General features: G+C 46.7%; 1 non-coding gene across 1 annotated transcript; it reads right to left on the reverse strand.

The window, feature by feature from the left end:
- Positions 1 to 394: 394 nt before the first annotated feature.
- trnae-cuc (transfer RNA glutamic acid (anticodon CUC)) lies at positions 395 to 466 on the reverse strand. Its single transcript has one exon. It is a non-coding gene; the product is annotated as a tRNA-Glu (tRNA).
- Between the last annotated feature and the right edge of the window lie 12,267 nt (positions 467 to 12,733).

A 12,733-nucleotide genomic window follows, 5' to 3' on the forward strand; every position in this document is an offset into this window, starting at 1 on the left:
GATCCAACCCCAACGTTGGGTCCGCCACAGTGATGACACTTCTGTCAGCACAAAATGAAACAAATTAGAGGAAACCGACAACACCATCAACAGTATCCTTACTGGCATAAAATTCACAAAAGAGGAGAACAACAACAAAGTGCCATTTCTAGATGTCACAGTAGAGCGAACAGTCAATGGTAAATTCAAAACAGCCTCGACAGGAAAACAACGCATGCGAACCAAGAACTTAACTACAGAAGCAATCATCCATACACATACAAACAAATCTGCATCAGGACACTATTCCAACGAGCCACTAAACACTGCAGCACCCAGGCACTATGAAGATCAATAAATAACTGTACAGCGCATTTAGAAAGAATGGTTAGCCAATAGTCACGCTGAAAATGGCTTCCCTGGCCGGGAATCGAACCCGGGCCGCAGTGGTGAGAGCGCCGAATCCTAACCACTAGACAACCAGGGACACACGGATGCACCGTCGTATGCTCTACTGAAAATTGCTTCGCTGCCCGGGAATCGAACACGGGCCGTGGTGGTAAGAAGACTTCCACCTGAACATCCACCAATGCCATTTTTTGTATCCATGGCTCCCGATGCGATCTCTACAATATTAGGGAGACTGGAGGGTCAAGTCACATCTCCGGGACACCCGCACCAATCAACCCCAAAGCCCCGTGGTTCAACATTTCAACCCCCCTCCCACTCTCCCGAGGACATGCAGGTCCTGGGCCTCCTTCACCGCCCCTCCCTCCCTACCCGACGCCTGGAGGAAGAACGCCTCATCTTCCGCCTCGGAGCACTTCAATCCCAGGGCATCAATGTGGACTTCACCAGTTCCCTCATTTCCCCTCCCCCCATCTTACCTCAGTTCCAACCTTCCAGCTCAGCACTGACCTCATGACCTGTCCTACCTGTCAATCTACCTTCCCACCTATCCGCTAAACCCTCCTATCTGACCTGTCACTTCCATCCCCACCACCACTCACCTATTTTACTCTTTGATACCTTCGCCTCAGCACACACCCCACCCCAATTTATCTCTCCACCCTGGAGGCGTCCTGCCTCTATTCCTGATGAAGGGCTTTTGCCCGAAACGTCGATTTTCCTGCTGTCTATCCTGCTGTGCTTTTCCAGCACCATTCTGATCTAACCTCTGGCTTCCAGCATCTCCAGTCCTCATTTTTGCCGACCCAATAAACCCAGTCTGCCGATTTCTCATTAACAAATTGACACAAGTTGAAACAACGTACGCAGAAACCCAAGCTACATTACCTTACATTAAATACATCTGTTAAATGATTTCCAGACAACTCAACCCTCTCACCATCATGGTAGCCCACAAACCTACCAATACACTTGAACAGCAGCTAATGAACCTGAAATATCCGATACAAACAAGCAGCAAACGAATGTTATTTACAAAATACCATCCAAGTAAATAAAAACATGAACTCTGCCGCACAGTTCTCTGTGGCAAGAAATGCTGGGATGAGATAAGGAAGATATTTTCAGCCAAAACGAATCGACACTGACTGGACAGCAATTTACAATCACCCCTGTCAGCCCAGAGGATGGAAGATCCGAAGGGATGAACAGTTTTCTTATTTTCAGAAGATTCACAAATATGAGACTGGGTTTTGGTGTTTGTTTCCTTTCCACTCCCAGGAGCATTGGTTGGGGCGGTGAGTTGGGGAAAGCGAAATGTGCCCGTGAGCAGCGTGTGGGGCTCTTTCAGCTTCCCCTCCACTGAAAGCGCTGTGACTTGTCTCTGATGTTCTCAGGGACACTTACTGACGCGAGACAGTGAAAAGAGTCTCGTTCCTGCAGATCAGGAATTCAAACCGGCTTCAGGAAAATGAGAAAGATTAATTGGGGTGTGTGAAGAAGCTGTGAGCTGCATTGCAAACAGGTAGCTGGAGTCAGATGCGTCATCCATTGCGCCCCCGGCCCTGTACGTACCTGACACCGCCAGGCTGCAGAATTCTGACCTTAACACGGACATGCGCAGCAATGGGAACATTCACAAGGTGAACAGCCAAAGATAATCACCGTCACTGCTTCCCTTCCATTGTCCCAACTTTGTGAAGCAGTATCTTTCACTACTTCACGCCCCTCACTGTTCTACTCTCATTTCCAAATACTTGACTCATTGCCTCAAAAGCAGCTCTGTGCTTGTACCACCCTGACAGGCAGTATGTTGCAGATTCCCGACCAGTCCCAATGTGAGTGAAATATCTTTCACCCTCCACTGATTTGAATCTTAAAGAAGAAACTGGGGAACAGTCTCCCTTCCACTTTGACGACATTTCTCATTTTGTAGTCGGCAGGGTTCACACCTGCGTGGGGAAACCGCAATGGATTTCAAGTCCATCGCATGAACCACTCGGCCCACGAATACAGAACCACACTGACAGCTTCACTTCCCAGGTCTGTCTGCCTGTGGAGCTGAGAAAGAGTGAATTATTGCTGGGTTTGTTTGAATCCAATCACTTCACAGGTTTCGAAATGGTTAAATATCTGCACATGGAGAGTTTGGTTGTTTCATCCCGAAAGATGAAATGAACTTTCAGTTAAAAGCAAAAACAGAAATTGCAGGAGCAACTCAGCAGGTCAGGCACCATCGGTGGAAAGAGAATCAGAGACAACATTTCAGAATTCTGTTTTCTCCCACAGGTACGGTCAAACCTGCTGAGTTTCTCAAGCAGTTTCTCTTTCTGTCTCGGATTCTCAGCATCCGCAGTCCTTTACGTTAGAAATTAAATCAATTCAGCCTCATGTGCAGGAATGAGAATCCTTTCAATTTCCCAAAAAATAGGCATAGATTTCAAGACATTCGGATAAAAAGTAAAAGTGACATTAGGAAGAACATTTTCGCACAGGGAGTGGTTCGGATCCGTAAATCCCTGTCTGACCGTGACAAAGAGGCAGATTCAAGAACACAAAAGGGAATTCGGTGGTCATGTTCAAAGTAACAATGTGGAGATTTACAGGGAGAAGGCAAGAGAATGATACGAATAGAGTCTCTCATTTACCTGCTGTGTAGAACCAACAGAGCTAAGGTGGGCCTCCAAATGCGCTGTGACACGTGTTGTGAATCAGAGTGAACTCACAGTTCGACCAACGGAAGGTGAGAATTTAGAAAAGTTTATATTTACACAGTCTCCTCGCGTCAACGCAACAGCAAAATGGTTTAATTATCCACCAGTGCAGAGAACTCGGTTCCTGGAGATGGGACAAACAGCTGGCTCAGGGATACCAGTCCACATTGCTCGCTTTGCCACCAGTTTAGAGGGAGAACATTGGAGGGACAAAGGAGTGAATAACGATCTGTGTCGGAGGGTGACTAACTGTTAATGGAGACTCTTCCTGGCTAACAATAAGTCGTGTGTAACAGCAGATGACGTGATAACAAGGCCTCGTGTGGGTGTGGTAGGGGTCAAGGGCATGGGGGAGTTCGGGCTCAAACAATATTGAACTCAATGTTGAAGACTGGACGGCTCTCGGATCTCCAAGTGGAAAATGAGGCGTTGGTCTTCCATCAGGAGCTTAGCTTTGCTGGAACACTGCTGCATGCCTGAGACAGAGAAGTTGGCCAGGAAACAGTGTGGCGTGTTTGGTGACAGGCGAGCAGAAGCTCAAGGCCTTTTATTTGCGGGCAGAACCGTGATGTTCTGCGAAGCATTCACCCAGTTTATGCTTCATGCTACGTTGGGGAAACCACACTGTGAGCAAAGAATGCAGTTGACTAGGTTGTGGCAAATGTGCAGGTAAACTGCTGCTTTACCTGGAAGTTATGTTCGAGCCCTTAGATATTCAGGAGGGAGCAGGTAAATGGGCAGGTGTTACACATTCGGCGGTTGCAGGGGAAAGTACCTTGAGACAATGGGAGGCGAGTGTGGGGTGTTGCTAGTGAAGGAAGAGTGGCCCCGAGATGTAACCCTGCCCATTTACCTCCTCTCATATATAAATCCGTGAAGTTGAAAGAATATTCCATAGAATGATTCAGTACCACGTGACTCATGAACTAATTAGTATTCATGTTGCGGGGCCAACATCATTATTGTGTCATATCAGCTGCAGGCCATCATTGGGGGAAGGGGCACTATGATGTAATGGTGAGACTGGAAGCCCCATGGACAGTTTATCAAATAAACCTCCCGCTGGGTCAGGGCAACCCTGCATCGGGAAGCATTGGGATGGCCAACCACTACCAGTTAACATGGGGAACACATCTCCACATTACGCAGCCTCGAGACAAACTTCCCGTCCTTCCACTTAAAGTTCAAGAGCACTCAAACCGAAATTCCCCAGGTAAGTTTGGAAGAATTTCTTGCAGGTGTTCGCTAAATATATCTATGAGAACTTTGTAAAGTGTGAACGTTGCGAGTGTTGAAATCTTTTGCATTTGAGCGAAATCACAGTTCGAAAAAATAGAATGTGAGAATTTAGACAGAGTTTATATTTGCACGACAGCGATATGTCTGCGGGTGCGTGATGGGAGCATCACCCAGAAGGGAAACTATCTCCCCTGCTCAGTCAATGTCCACTTTACCAGCTTTCCCGTATAACGGCGCATTGTTCTGCACCTCGCCTTCTCATCTCTTTCCAAAAAAACGTCGACATGAATATTTCACATTGATACACAGGCCCAATGTGCACAGTTGAGATGACACACTCGTGTAGGTCTGTGGGGTCTTCACCTGTTCTCTGTATCCTGTGTTGAGGAGGGCAATGCTTGTAACTGGTCACTCTGGTGTTAGAGAAAAGTTTACAAACTAAATGGTTCAACTTTCTGCCAGTAGAGAGGGCCTGGGACAAACAGAAGCAGGGAGACAGAATGAGAAGCAGCTGTTCTGGAAACTCTTTGCCGCTTGCAATTCTCAGAGCAATGTCAAATGTATTTCACACTGAGCAAGACTCAGCTGGTTGTAGAGGTAGAGCGGGGGTGTGGTGTTGGTCTCTGGGTATGATTCCCGCTTTGGGTTTTCGACTCCGCAGGCTTGCAAAAGATCCATGGCTCGAATCTCGGCGCGAGCCCGCGTTTCCTGGTTTGTGCAAGAGTGCCCGGTTAATTTTCTCAAAAAGCACCTTCGCTAAACCAGGTTGGGCTGCTTGAAATACAAATTGAGCAGAAAGCAGGGAAGTGAAATGATGGAATATTGCGTTGACGCCAGTGGTGCCGTGTTTAAGGAATGTCAGCGATGAGGTTAGATTGAAAAATTAGGACAGCTCTCCTCGGAGAACAGAAGTTCGAAATCTGGCCTGATTGAAGCTTTCCGAGTCTTGCGGGGTCCAGACAGAGAAAGTAATGCAGTTAAAATGCTCCCACACCTGAAAGGATCGGCAATGATTCGGCAGAGTTTTAATGTCATCAGGAAAAGAACTAAAAGTGACATTAGGAAGGGTGTGGTTAGGGTCAGCAAATCCCCTGACATTGGCAAAGAGGCAGAATCAATAGACGCATAAGGGAACGCGGTGGTCATGTTTAAAGCAACCATATGCAGAAATACACGGAGAAGGCAAGCGAATGATACGAATAGAGACGCATGTTTACTTACTGTGTCGAACCAGCAGAGCGAAGGTGGGCCGCATGGCGTCCGTCTGTGCTGTGACACACGCTGTGATTCAGAATGAAATCACAGTTCGACCAACAGAATGTGGGAAGTGAGGAAAAAGTTTATATTTACACAGCCTCCATACGTCTGCGCATCAGCATATTACACGACAGCAGTGGAGGTCTTTGACATCAGTCTCGAACGTGCATGCCGCGTGCCAAGGACCTGTGGAAAACGGGAGCGTGCTGGGCGCATAACCCAGCGGTCGATGGATTGAAACCATCCTCTGCTGTTGCTCCATGTCTCCTTGAGCAGCTTCCATTTGTAATGGGACTGTGCTCTGTTCTGTATCTTGCCTTTGCACCTACTTCCTGAGTGTCTGAATGCCCCGTATCATACCGATACACTCGCGAGCCTCACATGGTTCAAGTAACATGCTTTTTGGAGGTCTGAGTGATCTTCTCCTGTTCTTCGTCGGTTGCCTATTAACTGAACTGCAAAACCACTTCTCTGAGATGCCAATGAGATGATAAAGTTGAAACGCATGCCTTGCGGTTTTGTCCATTCCCCGCAGTAATTCGCCACGCCGGTTCCGACGTGAATGACAAGACGATCAGCATGTCAGAAACCGCATCACGACTCAGACACAGTCCCTTACTATTAGGACAGATATCACCGATTGTGAATAACCTCAGAGAGAGAGACAAGTGACAAACAGTCGCCGGGACTCGATGGGCTGAACCGCCTCTGTCGGCGGGAGAATGATGCGAAGCGTTTATGCCGTCCCACTGCCGGTCTCTGGGACAGACAGACTGAGGGAGCAACAACGTTCATTTTTAAACGTCCCTTCCGTGTTGGACTGCCTGCAGTCCCTCAGCTCAGGGCCGTGGGGATGACTCTCAGTGAGTGAAGGTTTCACTCGGATTCTCTTCATCTGGGGCACTTGGGGCTCAGATGTTAACTGCTGCGCAGTCGCAGCAAAGAAAACGATGCCCACTTTGCAATAGACTTTCCGTAAATTGCTGCGTGAAGAGGATTTCAGAACACCAAGAAGGCTGCACAACAATGTATTCATATGAATTTACCTGAGGGAAGAGTCTCCGTTGTCCATTTCTCTCTGATCCGCCAGCACAGCATCTTTCTATCTCTCCGATAACAGACCTTTGGAGCAAGTTCACAATCAAAGCTCACTTCCCACGCATTAGTGTAACTGATACCTCTCACCCCAAGGGATTGAGAGACAACGCAGAAGAGCGAATGGACTCTTCCCTCCGCCCCTCCAGAACAGCTTGCAAGTAGGAACAAATTGGTTTAATTATCCGCCAGTGGAGGGAGTCCAGTTCCTGGGGATGAGACAAACATCAGCGCCTCGGGGACAGAATGACAAGCAGATGTTCTGGAAACTCTTTGCTGCTTGCAATTCTTGGAGCAATGTGGAATGTATTTCACACTGAGCAAGTTTCAGCTGGCTCAGAGTCTCGAGTGTACATTGCTCTCTGAATTTATATTTGCACATCGGCGACATGTCTGCACAACAGCACATGACACTACAGCAGTGAAGATCTTTTCACGTCATTCTCGAACATGCAAGTCACACGCCAGATGAAAAGCTGAATACTTCTCTGGAAAAGCTGCCGTGCAATGCAGGAGAATGGCACAGCGGGTACATGCTGGGATCATAACCCAGAAGCGAAGCCATTTTCTCCTTTTCACTCAATGTCGTCTATAACAGCTTTCCCGTGTAACGGCGCTCTGTTCTGTTCCTTGCCTTGTCATCTGCTTCCCAAAACTTCGGGTATCTGAGTTAAATATGTCACATCGATACGCAAGTCTAATTTATACAGTTGCGCTGGCACACTTGTGGAGCTCTGAGTTGTCTTGTCCAGTTTTCTGTCGGTGTGTTCTGATCTCAAGTGTTAAACCTCTTCTTTCAGATGGCAATGAACCGGTGAAGTTGAAACACATGACTTGCTGTTTTAGTCCATTTCCTGTTGTAAAGAAACCAACGCTTGTGTAACAAAATACTTTCTGTAGGATCGCTGTGTCAAGACAAATTCTGAACACCAAGCAGGCTGCACAAAAATGCACTCATATCAATTTACCTGAGGGAAGAGTCTCCGGTGTCCATTTCTCTCTGTCCCGGCAGCACAGCATCTTTGTATCTCTCCGTTGACAGGACCTTTGGAACAAGTTCAAAGTTGTCAATTTCCTACACATGACTGTAACTGACTTCTCCTGCCTCACCTAATAGAGTGAGAGAGAGAGAGCAGAAGAGCGAATGGGCTCTGCCTTCCACTAGCACAGCTTGCAAGTAGAAACAAAATGGTTCAATTATCCACCAGTGGAGACAGCCCGGTCCCTGGGGACGGGACAAACAGCAGCGTCCTGGGAGCAGGGAGACAGAATGAGAAGCAGATGTTCTTGAAACTCTTTGCTGCTTGTAAGTCTGGGAGCAATGTACAATGTATTTCGTACTGAGCAACTCCTAGTTGCTTCAGGAGCTGGGCGCGCACATGTTTGTTGGTCTCGGGTATGATGCTACCGTTGGGTTTTCTTAAATTGACCTGAGCAAAAATGCCGGGTCAGTTTTCTCAAAAAGCCGCTTCGTTAAATCAGATCGGACTGCCTGAATTAGGAATGGGACTGAGGTATCATTGCAGAGAACACGGCACAGGGAAACACTTGCTCAAAGTGAAAACAAGTATTGCAGATTTTTCGCCCGCGCAATCCGAGCCTGAATGAATCCTCCACCTGTATTACGCTCAATTCTGAGTGTGATACTTCAGGAAGCGGGGAAGTGAAGTGATTGCAGATAGCGCCGAACTGGTTGAAGTGAATGGTACCGTGTATGAGGAATGTCGGTCATGAAGGTAAATTGGAAAGTTGGGGCAGCTCTCTTTGGTGAACAAAAGGCTGTTTGAAGTTTTCCACGTCACGAGGGTTTTAAACAGAGGAAATAATGCTGTGAAAATGCTCCTAGGCCTGAAAGGATCGAGAACGATTCGGCAGAGGTGTAAAGTCATCAGGAAAATAAGCAAAAGTGACATGAGGTAGACCGTTTTCACACAGGGAGTGGGGTCAGTAAGTCACTGTCTGACAGTGACAAAGAGGCAGATTCAATGGACACAAAAGGGAATTCGGTGGGCACGTTCAATGTAACAATGTGCAGATTTACAGGGAGAAGGCGACAGAATGAGGCACTTATTTACATACTGTGTTGAGCCAGCAGAGCTAAGGTGGGCTGCGTAGCCTCAGTCTGCGCTGTCACACATTTCGTGATTCTGAGTGAAATCGGAGTTGGACCAACAGAACGTAGGAAATTTGACAACGGATATATTCTGCCCAACAGGATACTCCATCACAGCAATGAAGGTGGTTTGACATCATTCTCGAAGGTACATGACACAATGCAGATTCAAAACCGAGTATTCCTTTGAATCACGGAGTAATTTGTTTACAGTTATTCAGTTGAGGTGAGCGGAGTTGCGCATTGGGAGCCACTCCAGTTTATAGGTCAAGCCGTTTTCTCCTGTGTGATAGTCCCACCAGCACTCCAATTTGCTGTGCTTCCAGTCAGTAGTTGCAGATTACTATCCCATACTGATACACGGGCCACGATGACCCAGCTGTGGTGACAAGCTTGTGAAGGTCTGAGTGCTCTTCTCCTGTCCTCTGTCTGGCTGCTATGATCCGAATCATCAAACCTCTCTTCTCCGAGATAAGAATAAACTGGTGAAGGTGAAACACATCAGTTGCGGTGTGTCCCATGCGCAGGAGGCCCTGCAGTAATTCCCCACGCTGTTTCACACAGCAGCATCCTCTCGGTGAATTACGCTTGGCAAAAATATCGACTGAACCAAATCAAAGTCGGCCACTGAATTTTACTGACACCGTTTATAAAATTCGGGCTCACCGTTAATGTGGAGAGAGGATGCCAGACTGTAGTTTCTGCTCCTTCTGTTGAATAAAGACAATTTTAACTGTGTCCAGTGAGAGGATAGAATTTGCTGTTGGTGGGAAACATTTCTATCTGAACTCGCATTCACTCTCCTGATAGATTGAAACATAAAGCTGGGAGTCTCTGGATTATGTTGTAAGAAAATCGGTATTATGTTATTCACACCGCGCTGTCACCAACTGAACGAAGCGGCTGCCCAGAGGGAGACGGCTGCGTTGAAATCGGGAGGTGAACTGGGGGGAGCTGAGCATTTACCCAAACAATGGACACACCACCTCCCTGACATAGTGTTCACAAATCAAATTGACAGCAAAGCTTCACGTGTGATTGAAAGTTTTCGGAAAGAAGACTTGGCTCAACAGATATACGGAGTGAACCTAATCCTTTCTTGATTTGAAATGTAAGAAGCTGATTTTAGTGAACTTGACGTGATTTGAACGCGCTAACGATGCGCCTCAAGCTCACGGATGGCAGGTGCCCTCGATTCATGCTTAAGGGAAGTGATCGCACTGCAATGGTTTTACGTTATGAGTAACAACGGAGGTGAACAGTTCATGTCTGTTCTGTCTCTCCCCCCTCTCCTTCTTTCTCTCGAAACTATTTCCAACTCTACCTCAATAAAAAGCTGAAAGAACTGCGGATGCTGTCTATCAGAAACAAGAAAACACAGTAGTTGCCGGTGACCCTTCTATAGAACTGATGGTGATTGGTTGGTTTATATGCAGGAGATACCATGTGAGGAAGGCGGATGCAGTAAATGATAGATAAAGACAGACCCCAAAGCGAGGGAAGAACCGTTGTACAGGAAAGGGAGTTGATAACGATCCGCGTGGGAGAGTGAATGGAGACTGTTCGTGGCTTAGAATAGGTAGTGTGTAATGACAGACTATGTGATAACAAGGCTTGGTGTGTGTGGAAGGGACGAGGATACTATGGAGTTCAAGCCCTAGAATTATTGAATTTGATATTGGGACCGGAGGGATGTATGGTCCCCAAGTATAATATTCGGTGCTCTTCGTTCTGCTGGTGCTGAGCTTCGCTGAAACACTACAGCAAACCTGAGACAGAGATGTTGGCGAGGGAACAGGGTGGGGTGTGGAATTGGCAGGCAAGTGGAAGCTCGGGGTCTTTTTTGCGGGCAGAACGTAGATGTTCTGTGCAGCAGTCACCCAGTTAACTCTTCGTTTTCTCCATGGTAGATGAGACCACATTGTGAGCAGCAAATGCAGGAGACTGGGTTGTGGGAAGTGCAGGTAAAGTGCCGCTTCACCTGGAAGGTAAGTTTGGGCCCTTGGATAGTGCGGAGGGAGCAGGTAAATTGGCTGGTGTCACACATTCGGCAGTTGCAGGCGAAAGTGCCGTTGGACTATTGGGGAGGGAATGGGGATAGGGTTGATGGAAATGAAGGAAGAGTGGACCCAAGGTATAGTCCTGCCCATTTACTTATCCGCCAAATAGAGGAATTTGTTCAGTGTGTACAAGGAAATTTCTAATTCACAATGTGGATGTACATACTGGCGAGGGTGCAAAACCTAAGGGCCAGCAACCATAATTCTATTAACATTAGAATAGTGATTGAAAATAATATATCAGCTCTAAAATTTGAAGTTCTAAAATTGAGGAAGACTCAGGTATTAGGCAAGATCTTTCAAAAGCTGATAGGGTACAGATGTTCGCAGGTTAAAGGACTGCTGGAAAATGGGAAGCCTTCAAATATGAGATAACAAGAGTCCAGACACAGTATATTCCTGTGAGGCTGAAAGGAAAGGCTGGTAGGTGTAGGGAATGCTGGATGACTAGAGAAATTGAGATTCTGGTTAAGATGAAGAAGGGTGCATTCATCAGGTATCGACAGAGAGATCTAGTAAATTCTTAGAGTATAAAGGCAGTACGAGCATACTTAAGAGGGAAATCATGAGGGCAAAAAGGGGACATGAGATAGCTTTGGCAAATAGAGTTAAGGATAACCCAAAGGGTTTTTATAAATACATTAAGGACAAAAGGATAACAAGGGAGAGAATAGGGCCCCTCAAACATCAGCAAGGCGGCCTTTGTGTGGAGCTGCAGTAGATGGAGGGGTGGGGGGGGGGGTGGTTGAGATACTGAATGGATATTGTGCATCAGTGTTTACTGTGGAGAAGGGCATGGAAAATATAGAATGTGTGAAAGTAGATCGTGACATGTTGAAAAAATATCCATATTACAGATGACAAATTGCTGGATATCTTGAAATGCACAAAAGTGGATAAATCCCAACACCTGATCAGGAGTACCCTAGAACTCTGTGGGAAACTGGGAAAGTGATTGCTGGGCCTTTCACTGAGATATTTGTATCATCAATATTCAGAGGTGAGGTGCAGGAAGGCTGAAGGGTGGCTAACGTGGTGCCACTATTGATGAAATGTGGTAAGGAAAAGCCATGGAACTATAGACCGGTGAGCCTGACATCCGTGATGGGCAAGTCTTTGGAGAGAATCCTGAGAGATAGGATTTACATGGATTTGGAAAGGCAAGAATTGATTAGGGATAGTCAGCATGGCTTTATGCTTGGGAAATCATGTCTCACGAATTTGAGTTTTTTGAAGAAGTAACAAAGTGGATTGATGAGGGCAGAGCGATGGACGTGATCTCTCTGGACTTCAGGAAGGCGTTCATCAAGGTTCCTCATGGGAGACTGGTGAGCAAGGTTTAATCTCATGGCATGCAGGGACAACTAGCTAATTGGATGCAGAACTGGCGAGAAGGCAGAAGACAGAGGGTGGTGATGGAGGGTTGCTTTTCAGACTGAAGGTCTGTGACCAATGGTGTATCACAAGGATCGATGCCGGGTTCGCTACTTTTTGTCATTTATATAAATGATTTGTATGTAAATGGAGGAGGTATAGTTAGCAAGTTTGGAGATGACACCAAAATTGGAGGTGTAGTGGACAGCAAAGAAGGTTACCTCAGATTACAACGGGACCTTGATCAGATGGGCCAATGGGCTGAGAAGTAGCAGATGGAAGTTAATGTAGATAAATATGAGGTGCTGCATTTTGGAAAAACAAATCAGAGCAGGACATTTACACTTAATGGTAAGTTCCTTGGAAGTGTTGCTGAACAAAGAGACCTTGGAGTTCAGGTTGATTGTTCCTTAAAAGTAGAGACGCAGGCCGATTGGTTAGTAAAGAAGGCGTTTGTTATGCTTTCCTTTGTTGGTCAGAGCATCGAGGATAGA

Source organism: Chiloscyllium plagiosum, unplaced genomic scaffold, assembly GCF_037043375.1.
Source record: "Chiloscyllium plagiosum isolate Xiang-an unplaced genomic scaffold, Cpla_swu_hap1 HiC_scaffold_27, whole genome shotgun sequence".
Lineage (NCBI taxonomy): Eukaryota > Metazoa > Chordata > Chondrichthyes > Orectolobiformes > Hemiscylliidae > Chiloscyllium > Chiloscyllium plagiosum.